We start from the raw sequence: 19,542 nt of genomic DNA, 5'->3' as shown, positions 1-19,542 counted from the left end.
GGGTCCCTAGGGTCCAACTAGCCCACTAGGTACCTCCAGTAAGTGCCACAGAGCTGCGTTGCAGAGAGGTGCAAAAAGTGGCACGGCCTGGACCACCTCTCTGCAATGCAGCTCAGTGGCGCTTACTGGAAGCACTTGGTGGGCTAGTTAGCCCCCAGGGGCCCTCAGTATTGAAGGGAAATGATATCCCCAATTTAAAACGTGCCGTAGTGCGTGTTTGCACACGTCACCTCAGGCCCCGTCCCCTCCCTTCACCACTGTGTAAACGCGCCCTGTGGCTGTTCTAAGTTGAGAGATTAAGTCCCCTTGAATCCTAAGGGTCCCTAGGGTCAAACTAGACCACTAGGTACCTCCAGTAAGCGCCACAGAGCTGCGTTGCAGAGAGGTGCAAAAAGGGGCTTGGCCTCAGAACACCTGTCTGCAGCGCAGCTCCCGGTGCATACTGGAGATGCCTGTTGGGCTAGTTGGCCCTCAGGGACCCTCAGTATTGAAGAGGAATTAATTCCCCAACTTACAACTCGCCAGGGGGCGCATTTGCAGAGTGCTGCAAGGAGGGGGCGTGGCCTCCGGCACGATGCCAGTCTTTTATTTATTTTAATTTTTTAAGAAGGGGGGCTGTGTGGTTCCCCTTCTTATTCTAATTTATTGGCCCTGATGACCCCATCCCTCAGGGCCTGTCTCCTAATTATATTTTTTTTACCCCAATCCCCAGGGCCGGCCACTGTTTATTATTATTTAAAAAATATATATATTTATAGACACACCTAGGACATGCTGGACAAACCGTACGTACCTATCACCATGACGATTTGCGTGATATTCATTAAAAGGCGACTATGCATACAATGAATCCACGTGGAATGTATTTACACCACTAGTGAAGCTCTGACATGTCTGATGCCCTACCGTGCCTAATCCCGGTAGACACCCTTGTCGTTTATTTATACAAACATAGGTAGCTATTGACGGGCACATTTAATACACATGCACACCAAGCCATTCAAAGGGGATTCAACAAAAATTTGACCAAAACTATGTAAGAAACCCCCCTCACGGTTAATAAAACACACATCCACTGCCGGATGTGTAATACTTTTTATTTTACTCTCTGGAAAGGGGACGAACATCACTTGAGAGTCACAGCGCGCTCCTGGCAGAGCCCAATGCTGTGTTACACCCACCATTGCCTGCCGAGTGCCAAACACCTCTGTGTTGTATTCCACCAGCTAGTGCATATGCTATGACACTCTCTAGCCCATGTGCACTGTAACACCACCCCATGAATATGTCATGCCACACTTGTCTTCGCACTGGTTATATTGCCCCATCTAACGTGCCTTCCTCGATGCCTATGTTATAACGCACAGTGCTATGCCATACATGTTGCAATCTGGGATCCATATCTTTGTCACAGTGCATATGCAACGTTACACTCCCCAGCACATGTTTTATATTACAACTTTAGAGACTAGTTAGGTTACACAACACTGCCCTGTGCATATTACACTCCAAGGCGCACATCGCATAGCATGCGCTAGTGCCTGTGCTATCTCCCGCTCTCCAATGAATCTGTCATTGTGCACAATGTATTGCATATTATATTTCATGCCCGGTTCATCTTATATCACACTTTTTGGTGCATAGTTTATACCATACACTATATCTAGTTTTCATTTTCAATCGTGCTCTCAGGACTATGTTCTATATAGCACTGTGTTCACCTACCCTTTTCACGGGCATTACATTTTGCGATAGGGGGTGGAGGGTCAGGGGGTGTTTCTGCCAAGTGAGCCCGGAGTCACAGTCACAAACGTCCTCTTCTTCGTGAATAAAAGTGAGATTATGCTGCATACTTGTTCATATTTTAAGTAGTTCGCACAGACACACGTTTTAAAAACAATAAAGTTCCTAATTCCCGCCTTCTCTGAACAGTTAGCTTGCTGCCCCATCCCCCTCCTCCCTATCCTCTGTTGTGTGAATCCATGGACTAGCCTCCTCCCTCTTGCCATGCATGGTCTGATGTGCTGCCACTGCCCTCAATTTAGTATGATGTACCAGTCCCCTCCTCCTGCCCTCCATTGCCCAATTATATGCCCCATCATTGACCTCCTGCTTAAACTCTGTGCTTAGCTTGCTGCCCCTATTCTCCTTCCCCCTGCCCTCTGATGTCTTTGTGCATGCCCCTGCTCCATCCTTTTTGCCCACCATGTTCCATGGACCTGCCGATCCTATCTACTCTGAGTGTTCTGTTGAGCTGCCACTCCCCTCCCACCTGCCTAGCATTGTCAGATGACTGTAACCTGTCCCTGCCACCTCCACCCTGCCTGTCCACATGCCATGCCCCTATCCTCTTCCTCCTGTCCTACATGGTCCATTGTACTGCCACACCCTTCTGCCCTCCCTGGTCTGTTGTGCTGCAACTGCTCCTCTGCCTGCCCCGTGCGGTCTGTTGTGAGGCCCCTTCCCCTGAACTTTCTTGTCTGTGCACAGGTCCTGACCCTCCCTTCTATCCTCCATCGTCCTTTGTGCATGCCCCTGCACCCTCCTTCTTGCCCATCATAGCCATTGTGCTGCCACTAACCCTCCCACTTGCCATGCATGGTCTTCTGTGCTGCCATGGCCCCTCCCACCTTCCCTGTGTGGTCAGTTAGCTGCCCCTGACCCCCTCCCACTTTCCCTCCATGGTCTGTGTGTATGCCATCACAGTCTCACTGTTGCTCTTCATGGTGTGTCTTGCTTCTAGTGCCCATCCTGCCTGACCTCCATGGCTATCTTGCTGCTCCGGCCCTGCCCCCTTGCCCCCAGCCCTCTGTTTACATGTGCAGACCCCTACTCCCTCCCTCCTGGCTTGTCTTTTCCATTGTAATGCCCCTGATCCGTCCCTCCTGCCCTTTATGGTCTGTTATGCTGCAGATTTCTCTCCTGTCTGTCCATTATGGTCAGCTAGCTACCATTGCCTCTTGCCCCTCTGTTCTCTGTTGTCCATGTGCATGGTCCTGTCCCCTCCCTCTTGCTTTCTATGGATTGTTGTGCTGTACTCCCGTCCCGCATGCCCTGTGTGGTGTATTGTGCTGCTGCAAACCCTGATGCCTGCCCTGAAGGGTCAGTTTGGTGCACCTCTCCATGTCCCTCCTGTCCTCTGTTATCCAAGTCCATGTCCCTACCCCATTTCCTTCAATGATCCAATGTACCATACTTGCGAACATTTTGAACTTGGTAAGAGGGAGATTTTGAAAAAAACTGCGGTATTGATTTTCCCCTTTGAGTTACATTGAAAAAGAGGAGATTGTAGACAGGAGACAGATCAAATAAAGCCCATTTGAGCTTAAAAACATTGGACGTTTCCTGACTGAATCGGGTCTGTTGGCATGTATGGTTGTACTACCATTGTCTCTTCCTTCTGCCCACAATGGTCTATTACATTGCCACAGCCCCTCTTGCAAGTCCTGTATTGTTGGTTTGTTGCCCCTGCCCCCCTTTCTACTGCCCTCCATAGTCTGTTGTGCTGCCACGGCCCTTCCTGCCTGCTCAGTGTGGTTAAATTGTTGCCTTTGCACCCTCCTACCTGCCTTCAATTTTCAGAGTCCATGCCCCTGGCCTCTGCCTCTCAACAGTATTCTAATGAACAACTAGATTGCTAACATTCTATATTTATTACAAAAGTGTGGAACGCCTGACGTCATCTTGATGTAATCAAAACTGTAATACCTAGAGCATTTCCTTTAGAAATTACATATATGAGAGGGTCTTATTGGCATCAAAATTATGGTTAGTGCTCTAAAAGACTAAAATAAGGACATATTTTCTGAGTTTTCAAATAGCGACAAAGCACTTTTAAATTATTTGTTATCTTTATGTTTTTTTATCCAGTTGACCACTTGATTAAATGTTGCACTTAAGGGAGAGGATGTGGTCTTACTTCCAGAACTGCAGACTTTGCAACTGGGGAACCAGGTGGGAGTTTCTGCTTCAGCTCGACATTCTGTGATTCTGGTCAAATCACTTAGTCTCCCCATGTCTACAACCAAAATGAATTTGTTCTTGTGTGATGTAACCAATGCTCATGTAAAGCACTCCAATACCTGACAAGTCTGCACTATATAACACTGCAAAAACACAAAATAATAAGTGTTTTGCACACTTCTGACATTGGGCTATATTTGGGCTACATCTGGGTGATTTTGGGCTACATTTGGGCTCTTCTGTCTCCGGTGGCCATCTTGGGAGATTTATTTGTTATGAAGTTTCCTAATTTCCTCATGTACTGCAGTCTCCTCAGTAGGAAATGCTTTCAGTTTTTTACTTTGATTCCATCATGAAGGTATTCAGATATGTCACACATTTGCCATAAATTCTGAAAGTTAGCACTCTAGTTGCTCATTAGATCACTGTAGTAAAACTACTGTTCACCATGGAAGTCTGTTCCTGGTAATAAAAGTGCATGTTTCAGTCTGCATGTCAGAATTTTTTAATGAAATAGAAGAGGATTTGAGAAGTCACTCAAAATGTGTCCTCATTTTCTTTCTTCAGCATTAATCATAATTTCCATGACAAAATGAACCCCCTCATTGTGTTCCTTTTTAAATTAAATGTTTTAAGTGTTACCAGTTTATTCCAATCAAGATGGCTTCAGGTGTGCCATACTTTTGTCATAATGAAGACAGTAAGCGCTCTAGTTGTTTTTAAGAACACTCTGGGACATTCTGTCATTGGGCTATACTTGGGCTACATCTGGGTGATATTTGGGCTACATTTGGGCTCTTTTGTCTCTGGTGGCCATCTTGGGAGACTTATTTGTTATGAAGTTTCCTAATTTCCTCATTTACTGCAGTCTCCTCAGTAGGAAATACTTTCAGTTTTTTACTTTGATTCCATCAAGAAGGCATTCAGATGTGTCACACATTTGCCATAAATTCAGAATGTTAGCACTCTTTTTGCTCATTAGATCACTGTAGTAAAGCTACTGCTCACGAGGGAAAACTGCTGCTGGTATTGAAAGTGCATGTTTCAGTCTGCATGTCAGAATTTTTTAATGAAGTAAAAGAGGATTTCAGAAGTCAAAATGTGCCCTAGTTTTTCTTTCTGCAGCACTAATCATACTTGTTATGGAAAAATGAACCCCCTCATTTTGTTCCTTTTTAAATTAAATGTTTTAAGAGTTACCACTTTAATCCATGCAAGATGGCTTCAGGTGTGCCATACGTTTATCATAAGTAGGACTGTTAGCGCTCTAGTTGTTCTTTGGAACACTCTGGTAAGCTGCAGTAGAACACAAAGGAATCAACTGACAGTCTCTGCCCTTGTTGGATGTACATGTTTTACTGAGAATGTCAGACTTCATTCTCACATGACTGAGAAAGATAATGTGAATTTACAGAAAATAAGCTCTCAGTTTAGCTTATAGATCACCTTCCAAACCTCTGTGGGAAAAGCATGAGAAAATATTTTTCTCTCAATCATCATATCCCAGCAGAAGGCTTTTTCACATGGTGAAATCACCTTAGAACATACCACAATTCCTAAAATGAGTATGGTACCATCAACAAATGATTTATAATGTAACTAAAGTCTTAAAACCTTCTATTAACTGCAATGCTTTTTAATGAGGTGCTATCATGTATATTGGTCCCAAGATGGCTGCCAACACTTCTTGGATGAAGTGCTGACAGCCAATCAGATCTCAGGATGAGATGTGTGGTTAGGCTCCGCCCACATATATATATATATGATTTTACTTTTGATTTTCTCAGGAACTACTGAACAGATTGACACCAGACCTGCAAAGGGCACTTCCCTGAGCTGAGGACTACCTCTCTGCCAAATTTCAAGTAATTCTGTTCAGCCGTTCGGGCTGTACCTTGGACTAAAGGTCCCTATGGAAAATTGCATGGGGAAAACGCATTTTGGGACCCCCTTTTTTCTCAGCCCCCGCTTGACGAATCCCCCCGAGACTTTCAGGGTAGGAGTGGAGCGGAGCGCCCCACCTATTTTGAAAATTTCACGAGGATTCGTCAACCGGCGCCAAAGTTATTCCAAATAGAATGTTGCGGATTTCCTATGGAAACACGGTCCTAACTATAACTATCTACTGGCGACCGCCAGTAGATAATAAACATATATATAATATGTGTATCTATATAAATACAAAGATAAATGCTAGCATACATATACATATACACATATGCATACATATGCATGTTATGTACATGAAAGTTTGAAAAACACTAATAAAAGCAAAGCTAAAAAGCCACCTAATTACAAACAGAATTGCTTTAACTTAAACGAGGGCGAGACCTATTGCATTTTCAATGCTTGTTTACTTTGGTTCCATCAAGAAGGCATTCAGATGTGTCACACATTTGCCATAAATTCAGAATGTTAGCACTCTAGTTGCTCATTAGATCACTGTAGTAAAGCTACTGCTCACCAGGGAAGTCTGCTGCTGGTATTCAAAGTGCATGTTTGCGTCAACATGTCAGAAGTTTTTAATGAAATAGAAGAGGATTTGAGAAGTCACTCAAAATGTGCCCTAATTTTTCTTTCTGCAGCACTAATCATACTTTCTATGGGAAAATGAACCCCCTCATGTTGTTCCTTTTTAAATTAAATGTTTTAAGAGTTACCACTTTACTCCAATCAAGATGGCTTCAGGTGTGCCATACCTTTGTCATAAGTAAGTCAGTAAGCGCTCCAGTTGTTCTTAAGAACACTTTGGGAAGCTGCAGTAGAACACAAAGGAATCAACTGACAGTCTCTTCCCTTGTTGGAGGTACATGTTTTACTGAGAATGTCAGACTTCATTCTCACATGACAGAAAGATAATGTGAATTTACAGAAAATGTGCTCTCAGGTTAGCTTATAGATCACCTTCCAAACCTTTGTGGGAAAAGCATGGGAAAATATTTTTCTCTCTAACATGATTCATGATATCCCAGCAGAAGGCTTTTTTACATGGTAAAATCACATTAGAACTCACCAGAATTCCTAAAATGAGTATGATACCATCAACAAATGATTTATAACACAATTAAAGTCTTAAAAGCTTCTATTAACTGCAAAGCTTTTTAATGAGGTGCTATCATGCATATTGGTCCCAAGATGGCTGCCAACACTTCTTGGATGAAGTGCTGACAGCCAATCAGATGAGATGTGTGGTTAGGCTCCGCCCAGATATATATGTGATTTTGATTTTGATTTTCTCAGGAACTACTGAACAGATTGACACCATTTAAGCAAAAGGCATGAGTCTGAATGGAGGACTATCTCTTTGCCAAATTTGGTGTAATTCCGTTCAGCAGTTCGTGCTGTAGCTGCGGCTAAAGGTCCTATGGGAAATTGCATGGGGAAAACACGTTTTGGGACCCCCCTGTTTTCTCAGCCCCAGCCACACGAATCATCCCGAGACTTTCAGAATAGGAGCAGACCGGAGGTGGCCAAAAGTTTTGAAAATTTCGCGAAGATTCGTCAATCGGCGCCAAAGTTATTGGGAATAGAATGTTGCTGATTTCCTATGGAAAATAGGTCCTAACTATAACTACCTACTGGCGACAGCCAGTAGGTAATATATATATTACACGTGGGCTGGTGGGAGGAGCATGTTCTGGATCGCGCTATATTTAATGCTGATTGCCTAGGATCAGGTATAGTTCACATGTGGCGTTTCATAGACGATGTATTCATAATATGGCATGGGTCCAAAGAAACTGCTGAAGATTTTGTGGCTAGCATTAATATAAATGTGCTCAATTTGGAATTTACAGCTACCATCAGCAATGAGAAAGTTGAGTTTTTAGATGTTGACATTTTTATTAAGGACAGCATTATTCAGAGCAGATTATATAGGAAAACTACTGCGGGTAACTCAATTCTCCATACCTCTAGTGCTCATCCCCGACATCTTATCAAGAGCATTCTCTACAGGGAATTTTTAAGAATCCAAAGAATTTGCAGCAATGATATTGATCTTAATATTTGTCTCAATGAATCATTTCAAAGATTTTTGGCCAGAGGTTATAAAGAAAGTGATCTTAAAGACGCTTTGAGCAAAATGATTTTAAACACCAAAGAATCCCCACAGGCCTCTAGTATGGAAATTTCAATTTCTAATAGAGTTAATACTCCTAAAGGAGAAGATATTGAAGTTAGACTGATTACGACTTACAGTTGTTATGAAAAAAAGATCAGAAACATTCTGAAGTCTAACTGGCCTATATTAAGAACTGATATTACTCTGGCTCCACTCCTTGGTGAGGTTCCATCTTTTACTTTTAGGAGGGCACCCTCTATGAGGGATGCTCTTGTCAAAACTAGTCCTGAAGTGGTTAAAACTTTGAATTGGTTCTCCAACAGATCAGGCTTTTTTAAGTGCAGTTCCTGCAGAGCCTGTAAATTTGGAGTTAACACTGTGGAATATCAGGATGCTTTTTCCCAAGATGTCTGCAAAATCAATGGTTTGTTTACCTGTAAAACTGATTATGCAGTTTATGTACTACAATGCACTTGTCATCTTAAATATATTGGTAGTACTAAATTCCAAGTTTTCAACCGGATTCTGAAGCATCTTCGGGCTATTGTTAACTCCGATCCCAGCTATCCTGTGGCGCGTCATTTTAAACTGGCTCATAATAATAATCTTAAATATTTGAGTTATTTTCTCATTGATGCAGTTCCATTATCCAAAAGAGAAGGGGATAGAGAGAGGAAACTCAGGCAGTTGGAGAGCCGATATATTTTGCTTCTGGACACTAAGATACCTATGGCCTGAATACAGGGGAAGATCTTCATAATTTTTTTATACATTTCTATTAGTGATCGTTTCATGGGGCAGGCTTGTCCCATTATCTCTTTAGTGTTATCTTTTACCCCAGCCACTCTATGATCTACTTTGCTGCTATCAAGAATTCTATGCTCTTTTATTGTCTTGAGTGAATTTTTACCTATGGTTTTCCATGTCTTGTTTTTATTGGATGGTAACTGATTTTACTAGTTTTCTAGTTTTATTGGTTTTATTCATTGAAGATAGGATGTGGGGACAGGGTGGCTACTTGATTTGACAATAGCAGGCTTCTAGCACCACCATTTTTTGACAGAATTATACCATCTACGGATTAATCTTTTTGGGACTATAATGTTGTATATAAAATTGCGTGTTCTTTTTGCTTTTAACATCATAATGTAGTGCCTCTAAATTTCCTGGATACTGACTTTTAAGTCGATCTTGTATAAATAATTCCCCTTTTTTGCACTCGGCACTTTACTTTTTTGCACTTTAGCATCAGTTTATAAGAAAATTATAAATCTTAAAAATAATATATTCACTGTTTATATGATTGTGATTTGTATTACACTAATGCACTAATTTTTTATCTGCTGTTATATACATTTTTTCACTGTTATTGAACTTCAGGCCTTTATATGAACTTATTTATTGCAATTTTTTCGGTATTTTTTCTGGTATTATTTTCATTGGGCACTTGCCCTTAATTGATTTACCATTGTTTTACCATTGTTTTACCACAGTTTTTAAGAGTATAAAAGAATTTTATTTTTCTCTTGAATCAAATTATATTTATAATTCTATTTGATTTCAGTGGTTTTTTGAAAATTTAGCTTGATATTATGCTAAATTCCAAAACTTTTTGAAGCTATTCAAAATCTGATTTTATTTTGCAGTATGTTTTCAGTGTTTATGGCTAGAAGGAGGATCTTTAACTATGTACCTTACAGCATTTAAACTCGTTGGTTTTTAGCCATGTTATGTGATCAAGACCGGGTTTACCCGGTCGAAACGCATCATGCTGCTATTCATGGAGCAATAAAGCACCTTCATCTTTTTTCACGTAATTGAGTGGTCTGTACCTGATTTGCGCGATCTGCATTCCTTCAGGACTCTTGGTATATATATATATATATATATATATATATATATATATATATATATATATATATATATGTATATATGCATAAATATATACATAGCGCCATACTTTAGCAGTAAATGAGGACCAGCACTCACGTTGAGTTAAATCCAGCCTTGGGATTTATTTGCGATTAAGTTATTTGAACAAACGCGTTTCGGCGTTAGCCTTTGTCAATGTCGACGGGCATTCTTTAAGGAGGAAAAAGTTATTTGAATGCAATTATTAAGGCATTTCATGCCATAATCAAGATCATGATTGTAGGTTTTGAAAACTACTCTGTGAAACCATAATAGTATAGAGAAATAGCTTGTTACTCTTCTCTTCAAGCCTGAAGGTGACCAGTTGAGGTAACACTTGTTTTCTTTTTCTTCTCCTCTTACTTTATTGTATATTTTGATTTTCTTCCTGCTAAAGAAGATCCACAGTAGGTGAGGACTAATATTTCTCTTCAAGATTGGAATATTTTACAATCTCTTTTGAAAGATATAGTGGACTTTCTCACTATGGTTAGAAAAGCAGAACATGCAGCAGTAATGGGTCATCGGATTGGCACTCGGGGGAAGCCAATTCAAGATGTCACCAAAAATGGTGCAGGGGAAAATGAATGGGTTTAAATCAGAGGAAAGAGGAGACCCCAACATGCATCTGGTTACAAGGTATCTGCGAAATCATGGACCTACTCAAATACCCAGAGTCCGCCATGACAGGAGCATTTGTGGTGTTCACTCTGGAGGAAAAGAGGTGCAGAAAGAGGCAAGAGAAGTGCAGAAAGAGGAAGAAAGGTGCAGAAAGAGGCAACTGAGGTGCAGAAAGAAGCAAGTGAGGTGCAGAAAGAAATAAGAGAGGTGCAGAAAGAAGCAAGAGAGGTGCATATAGAGGCAAGAGAAGTACAGAAAGCAGCAAGAGAGGTGCAGAAAGAAGCAAGAGAACTGCAGAAAGAGGAAGAAAGGTGCCGACAGAGGAAGAAAGGTGAAAGAGGAAAAAGGTGCAGAAAGAAGCAAGAGAAGTTCAGAAAGAAACAAGGGAATGCAGAAAGAATTAAGAGGTGCAGAAAGAAGCAAGAGAGGTGCATAAAGAAGCAAGAGCGGTGCAGAAAGACGCAAGCGAGGTGCAGAAAGAGGCAAGAGAGGTACAGAAAGAAGTAAGGGAAGTGCAGAAACAAGCAGGAGAAGTACAGAAGGAAGCAAGTGAGGTGCATAAGGTGGCAAGAGAGGTGCAGAAAGAAGTATGAAAGCTGCAGAAAGAATCAAGTGAGGTACAGAAAGAGGCAAGCGGGATGCAGTAAGAAGCAAGAGAAGTGCAGAAAGAGGAATAATGGTGCAGAAAGAGGCAAGAGAAGTGCAGAAAGAAGCAATAGAGGTGCCAAAAGAAGCAAGAGAGGTGAGGAAAGAGGCAAGAGAAGTGCAGAAAGAAGCAAGAGAAGTACAGAAAGAAGTAAGAGAGGTGCAAAAAGAATCAAGAGAGGTATAGAAAGATGGAAGAGAAGTGTAGAAAGAGGCAAGAGAAGTGGAGAAAGAGGCATGAGAAGTGCAGAAAGAGGAAGAAATGTGCAGAAATAAGCAAGAGAAGTGATGAAAGAGGCAAGAGAGGTGCAGAAAGGATCACGAGAGGTGCAAAAAAGGGAGAGGGTGCAGAAAGAAGCAATAAAGGTATAGAAAGAAGCAATAGAGGAACAGAAAGAAGGAAGAGAGTTGCAGAAAGAAGCAAGTGAGGTACAGAAAAAGGCAGGAAAGGTACAGAAAGAGGCAAGAGAAGTCAAATGAAGGGGAAATAAAGAGCGCAACCGATATGAGATACCTGGGGATAAATATAATCAGGGATATAGAGAAACTTGCTGCATCAAATTTTGAGAAAACTAGCCAAGAAGTGGGGAAATTGTTGAAAAGAAAGCAGAATCTTCAGTTGTCCATCTACGGCCGGATTAATATGGTGAAAATGTTCATTTTACCTAAAGTTACCTTCCTGTTTGATTATATCCCCTTACAATTTGATTTAAAAAAGCATATAAGCATTACAGGGGAAAATCAAAACCTCTATTTTGGCAAATAAGGGTGTGCTTTTTTCTTGGAAGAAGTTGAGGAGAAAGGTGGGAGCTGGGGGGTTGGGGCTTCCATATTTTCAAATATATTGCTGAGCCTTTCAGCTTAAAAACAGCAGAATGTTACTATCAAATCCTGATGAAACCCCAGTGGGTGGAATGTACAGAGTAATGCTTGATGGATTATCCAAGGGAGGCTTTCTTTAGAAATTTGGGGCTCTCATATACTTCAAGAAGGTCAGATTAAAATGCCTACAAGCAGCGGACAGAATTTTGTTTGAGATTAGATCCCTTTTAGGAATTGCATACCATAGCAAGCTGTCTCCCATATGGGATTCTCCTGGTATTCCAAATTTATGCTTGACACGGATCCCCTCAGACAGAGCGGAATAAGTAGATGGGCACAGATGCTAGATGGCGGACAGAATCTGACATGAGAGTTCTGGAATCAGAAGACAGGAGGGAAGATCTCCAGATTTAAAATAATCCAAGTAAATTTATGGCTTAGGACCCAGGACTGGACATAGGTACAACCTAACCAAATGGAAATCGACCTTCAAAATCCACGGCCCAAGAAGAAGGAAGTGGCATTATGGTACCAATACTTATTCACAGCGGCCAATGTAAAGTTGAGAGCACCCTCTTCTGAATGGGATGGATGCTTGCTGGACACAGAGATGGAAGAGTTATGGCAAGTATCCCTTTCTACACTTTACACAGTAGTCAAATCTTGGGCATTAAGGGAGAACCACTTTTATACCCTTTATAGAGTCTACTGGACCCCGAAAAGGCTGGCAAAAATAAAGGAAAGTGCTGACTCCAAATGAAAGCAGTGCAGAAGTGATGAGGCAGATGATACGCACATGTTTTCTACTTGTTTGATGCTAGAAAAATTCTGGTTAGCTGTGGGTAAGGCAATTTCTGATGTATTGGGCTCCGAGGTGGAGGTAAGCACTGTTCTGATTATGTTTGCGGCTAGACAGTAAGACTTGAGGGGCTCGTGTTTGTACACAAAACAAAGAAATTTGATGTTCTACCTAATTTTGATCTCAAGAAGGGAAATCTGTAAGTTATGGACCCAAACCTCTGCCCCCTCCTGGCATGCATGGAAGAACTCAGTGGACTTCTTTGAGAAGATGGATAGGTGCGAGGATAAGAGAAGAGTGGGGAGTGGCTGTTAGGACCCACTGAATATATATATAATATAAATCTTCTTCTTTTTTTTTTAATCAATCTGTCCAATGATTTCATCCTGTCATAGAAATGGGCATAGACAGCAAGCCATACCCGCAACGGCCCAGCTAATCTATGCTAGAAGAAGAATGTCCAATCCGCCAGGCACATTAGTCACTACAATCCGTAAGGTGCTTGTTACTAATGATTGGAGATATTATGAGGACTTAAAAAAAAAGCCATGGAGGAGGATCTGGGAAAGGAGAAGGGCACTGTTGTCCACACACAGAATATCGCCAAGCAGGTCACTCCAGAGGCAGGCAGATGTCTTCCTCCAAAATCACTTCTGAAGATTACCCATCCCCAGCTATTAGCTAATCAGCCAGGGATTTATGTTCCAACTATGCAATATCTCCACACAGCCCTCAACAAACAGGGACCTTTGCTCAACTCCTACACACTCTTCCAATGAAGGTGCTTCTTTGGTCTTCTTTCATTCATCTGAATGAGGAACAGGTATCTCTAAGTCATTATTCTCACCACCAGCACAGTCCAGATGGCACTCCTCTCCTTGCTGGACAACCTGCTGGCCATGAACATTAGTCGGCACATGACCGAGACTCAAAAGATTTCAGAGCGGCTACACAGGGGGTGTGAAACTTCACTCTGTGAATATTATTCTTCATTTGCATTCTTTGGATGAGGATTCACATGTATTATTCATCCTAATTTGGATGGATTGATAGGTTGTCAATATTAATTGTATATAGCATAGATCCGATTTCAAGTATAGTATGAGTACGACAATATTTTGTAAATGCGGCATGGGTCAGTTTTAAAAACTCGCTTAGGTAACTCATCAATAAGCAGCTTTGCTTTGAGTGGCACATAGTTATTTTGTGAGGATTTAAAGGAAAAGAATCTACATTTGGATATACCGCATTACCAAGGCAGATAGTACAGGTGACTTATATACCACAGTGGTAGAAGTGGATTATTTATTGGTGAGCATTGCATGGATTAATGACCAGGACTGGGTGTGAAACTCAAATAAGGGACACTTACAATGGGACCTGATTTGCGTCCTTTTTATTTATTTAGATTTGAATGGAGTGGTGCTATTAATGAATTCTTATTCTGGGTCGTAAATTTCAACCGAGAGATAAGGTAAGAAAATATGCAATATAGCATTGATGAATTTAGCTGCCGGCACTATTAGGAGGCTATTTGGATTCATTACATATTCTATTGTTTAGGAGAAGAATACTATATATGTGTGGACATTGAGAGGTATTTTTTATGCTATTATTGGGGACAACAATTAAGGTGTTAAATGCATGTTTTCTAAGGGAGAGCACTTGAAGGGTTTTTAAGATGCTGCTCTTTGCAATTAATTTATAGTTTGGTAATTTGGCTATATTTTCACTGACCCCTGGTTGTGATGGGCAGCTGAATTGCGCATGACACAGAGACTGTATCCATGAATGTCCTTTGCTTTGTGCTGCAGACCTATTTGCATTCTGTACAGCACAGCTTGATATGGGATGGTTACATTGATACGCAAGTAACTACACTTGTATGTTCGGCATTATAAAATTTGATATGTATTGCTCTAATCTATTAGAAACCAATTTGCATGGGTTTCCACTTGTATGCCACAATATAAGCTTCAGTGCAATTTAAATACACATATGTCACCATAATAGTGTTGTGTGCCAAACATAAGTACTGTAGTTGTTCGTACAATAGAGATATTTTCTGTCTTTTTAGCCCTGATGAAGTCATATAGCTGTACGCAAATGTGACAAAACATGTGTTGGCTAAAAGAAGGGGACAGAAGGCTGAAAATAAAACTACTAAACAAAATCTGATGTTTAATGATTACACATTGTACTGTTGTTTACATTTTGTATGTGCTTAAGACTGTGTTGTTAAGGTTTGGAAGAGACCAGCCACCTGTATCTGTTGAAAGTTGGAGTAAGCAAATTGAGCAACAGGGGCATTAATATTGCCAAATGAACTTGATTAAAGAGCTCTCTACTTTGCGAAAGAAGATAGCATGTAAGTGTAAAAGTATTGCTGGAAACAAACACACACATTTTGGAAGAATCACAATCTTTATTCTGTCATAGCTGCCAATGAGGCACAAGCGTAACCTGTTCCACTGCTCAAACAGCTGTTTAATTTTGCTATTAACGGGCCATAATGCGATTGTATGGAATCTGGAATAGTGAAGATATGTGCATGCCCAAATACTACACAAACTCAGCATAAAGATTGGCCCCAAGGTGTCTTGGTTGATGGGGATAATATTCTGACTCCATAGCAACTCTAATACTATTCTGACATGATAGCAATGTGAGGTGATGAAGTTGATGGTGAGGGGCTCAGGATTTCCCAATTACCACTAAAGTTGATTGTGAAATTTTACAGTTGGTGTCTTAAAATATTTAAAAAATAAGAGAAACAAAATTAAATATATTTTTTGAATCAGGTTGTCTGTCATTATTTCAATGACATGAGAGGCATTATCTTACTAGCCTTGAATAACTGTGATTATTCTGTCCTTCCCTATCTTTGGCTACATTGCTTGCTTGCTTGCTTAAAAATATTTTTTTTAGACTTTACATTGATTTGAGATTGTTTTTATCTACATTGAATGAAGAATCCTTGTATCTGCTGCTTCAGCTTCAATCCCCCTGCTGTGATTGATAAAGTAGAGGAAGAACAACAAGTTCTTTATTCCTTTAGTTGACCTGGAAGAACATGTCCTGTAGTTGTGTGATCACAAAGTATCCTTGATAAATTGATGATCAGTGAATCCTCATGTTGCCACTGATCTGCCGCCACTAACTTAAAGTACACAAGTTTAACTGACACTCTTAGAGATGTTGTGATTCGGAGTGATGTATGTACACATTGCAGCAAACCATTATGTCTATCAGGAAGAACAAAGATGGACTACGCCATGAATTGCTGCAATCTTGGATGAGATAGAATAGACACCCTGCCTTGGGAACATCACCGTCTGACCATTCTCTGAATCCTAAAGATACAAAAAGACTTTCATGAATATTTAAAAAATGATCATTATTAAAATGTTTTTCTTCACTGTTTGGAATTGGAAATGTGACAAGAAGAGGTCATTATAGCCCAAAATTGACTCCCTTAATTCCTCAAATTTGAGCAGTCCACTCTGACTACAGCATTATATTCTTCAGTAAAGGGGTGTACCAGACGTTCTAGACACCCAAAAGCATAGCTATCACTAATGTGACTCCTCCAGTGGCACCAGGCCACCAATGGTGTGAGGAGCCCTTTGCACCCCAATTATGGCAATCTATTATGACCCCACCAGAGGGTGCCGTGACCCAATTTCCATTTTTGCACTATGACTCTTACAACCCTTGCTCTAGTATTGAAGGATCTCACTTGAAGTTATAAGTCCAAGTTACAAGCAAGGGTGTGGAATAAGGGAACAATTCTTTATTGAATGGTATACCATCAATCACTGTCCATCTGACAAGCAGGGCTGAATTTGTAAATTAAGAGGATCCAGGGCCCAAGGTATTACTCAGGAGGTAACTGCAGGTTGCATTACCAACTAGAAAAGCCATGACTGCCACATTCCACTGTAAATGCACCCCACTGAATATCACACCCCTATAAATCTGTCAGCTTGGACAATTCAAGGCAACCCTAAGCTGACCTGGATGCTCTAAAATTATTTTTTAAATGTGTCTTTAATTGTTAAACTGATGTACTCTGTTCAAAGAGAGACAGATAGTGCAACATTGTGGTGGAATGTCATAAGTATCTGCCGGTGTTAACAATCAGACACCTGTACCAAGCATTGGCAAACACCAACACAAAAAAGACACTGGCTATGCCATTGTCTTTATTGGAGATCCCAACTATCCAGTTTCCGATATGGCACTATGGAACACTGGGTATGCTACTGCAGTTTATGAAAACCCTCTCCCCGTATTTAAGGGCAATTGGACAGGCAAGGAAATATGAAAAGGGAGAGAACTGATGAAGACCAATATACCCAGTGCAGAGGGGCTATTCTGCTATAGAGCGTTCCACCAACAGAGGCTAAAATATCCTAAATTGTAGATGTAAAAACAGAAAAACACTCATCACAATGTTCAAGCAGAGGTTTCATACCTGTCATTATTCTCACTCTGGCACACTCTTGTCCATAGTGCATCTCACAGCATTCCATTATTTTAATATACATTTTATCATCCAAGGTAGAGCAAACAGATTTTCAAGTCCTTTTCTGGGTATTTTAGTAAAAAAGCATCGCTGGTGCTGGAGATTTACTTATCTCTATATTGGCTCAAATAGATGTACTATAGGAGTTCATGTAATGTCACTCCATGGCATGCCTTCAAGTTCATTTTCATGTGGGCATGAAGTTCTGTATTAGGTACTAGTGAAATTAGAGGGACTTTAAATACACATTAGAAAGTACAAATTGCATAGTACCTGTAGGCTGAGATGAAGAGGTGTCTGTGGGGGGGGGATGCTTCTGAGTCTGTTTGTGTGTGTTATTGATCACAATCAACTTCAGCTATTTAACAACCTCACCTCTTTTTCAAATTTATATATTCCAGTTGTGTTGCTATTCTCCAAAATCTTGCATGAAAACATGTAGAGTCACGTGCCATACTAATGCATCTTAGATAATCAGAGTGGCCCTCATTTGGATGATGTGAAGCCTCTCTTTACTTCTGGGCTATAAGTAAATGCTTTCACATGTTACAGTTTTCCTTTGTATATGCATGAAAGTAGTGAGACATAAGTGATAAAATAAAAATCTATTATTTGTTTTCATAAATTTCACGCTCTATATTTCCTTTTTTTCTTTACCATGGACAATGATTAACCACAAATTCTTCAACGTGGCTGAAAATGTGAACATGGAATATGGAACGCTTAAAGCTCCTATTTTTCTGAAGTGAAACATGAGGGGGTGGGTTTGGCTGTGCTATGGAGCTAAAGTGGTCACGGATCTCCTGCATTTACCTACTTTTGGGGTGTTCCATTCCGTGGACTGTAGAAAAAGAGGCAGGTCTTTTCAAGGTCTCTAGGGACTCTGTGGTCCTCTGTAGGTCTGGGGTGACCCATGACTGCATGAGTGCCCAGGACCATGTGGCTGACATGAAGGTGGATGTTGAGCTCCCCCTGTGCAATCCAGACACAACACAGTGCATGCCTCAGCAGCAGCCCTTAATATAGCATACACTGGTCCTTGAAACATCAGTTGAGTGGTGTGCACAAGAAGAGATCGTGAGAGCATATGGATGTCAGCTACCATAGTGGGCCCTGAGTGGGGCTCTATTGCTGAGAAATGGTGCCATGAAGGTATAAGTGGAACAGACGGGGCATGGGACCAACAAGACCTGCCTACTGCATGTTGGATGACTTAATTTCTGATAATGGTTGGCATTAAGCAATAATTTTAATATTCAAAGGTGGGACGGTTACTCGTATGCTACACAAGGGGAACTGGAAGCGGGAAATGAGAAATTTGAAAGGCTTTTGTTTCCATATAGCAGCAGCAGCCTGAATGAGTAGATTATGCAGCAAGTTTAAAAACTGGAGAGAAGGAAACAAAGGGCTTGGTTAATGAATCCCTTATTGTAGTAGCATTCAGGAATCTGTAAAACACAATTGCCAACATAGACTGGAAGGTAACTTTCATGGACTCTCTCTAGTTCCTGTACAGACTAAAGATTGATCAAAACTGAGGGGAACCACAAGAGGCGATAGCACAGATCTCCTGTGTGGAAAACACAGACTGTGAGTAGGGAAAGGCTAAAGAGGATCTGAGCATTTTCAAGAAGAGAGCAGAACCTGTCTTGATTGATACAGAAACCCAGACAGAGACTGTGGAGGATACCATGAGGGCTAATAACATAGGTTTTTTAGGAGTACCTTGCAATTTTTTGTCAAATTGATGTCTTCTGGAATCCAGAGTGTTCATGAGAAGGACATTTTGTAGGATACAAGCCTTGTAGTGGTACCACTCTGTAAGGTCTACACGCTCTCTACTGGAGGATCTGCTGAAAATGCAGAGTTCAAAGGCCCATGATTGTTGAACTGATTCACCCAATCAAATGAGAAGTAGTCCTGCCAGAACCCAAGAAAAGGCAGACTAGATTCTCATCTGGAGAACAAATCCAGATGTTTACAGATTCCATCAGTTATACCGTGCCCCCTCCTCCATTTGTTTCTTGCAGGTCTTACTACAGCAGACACCTGAACGTATAAGTTTTAATGCACTTGATTTCCATCAGTGGCACAATGTTATAACTATAATGAGGTACCACCTCTATCTGCCATTTCCCTCACTGTGTTTTCTTTACATATGGGATGGAGTACTGCCTCAGTGATATAGTT

The 19,542-nt window shown here is 41.0% G+C and overlaps 1 gene segment (V, D, J or C); it reads right to left on the bottom strand.

The window, feature by feature from the left end:
* LOC146813330 (T cell receptor beta constant 2-like) overlaps positions 1 to 19,542 on the bottom strand; it is a 934,578-nt gene that overhangs the window by 314,310 nt on the left and 600,726 nt on the right.

The sequence above is a fragment of the Triturus cristatus genome, chromosome 7 (genome assembly GCF_964204655.1).
Source record: "Triturus cristatus chromosome 7, aTriCri1.1, whole genome shotgun sequence".
NCBI lineage: Eukaryota > Metazoa > Chordata > Amphibia > Caudata > Salamandridae > Triturus > Triturus cristatus.
Note: the sequence above shows the minus strand (reverse complement) of the source record. Positions and strands in the feature narration are given on the sequence as shown.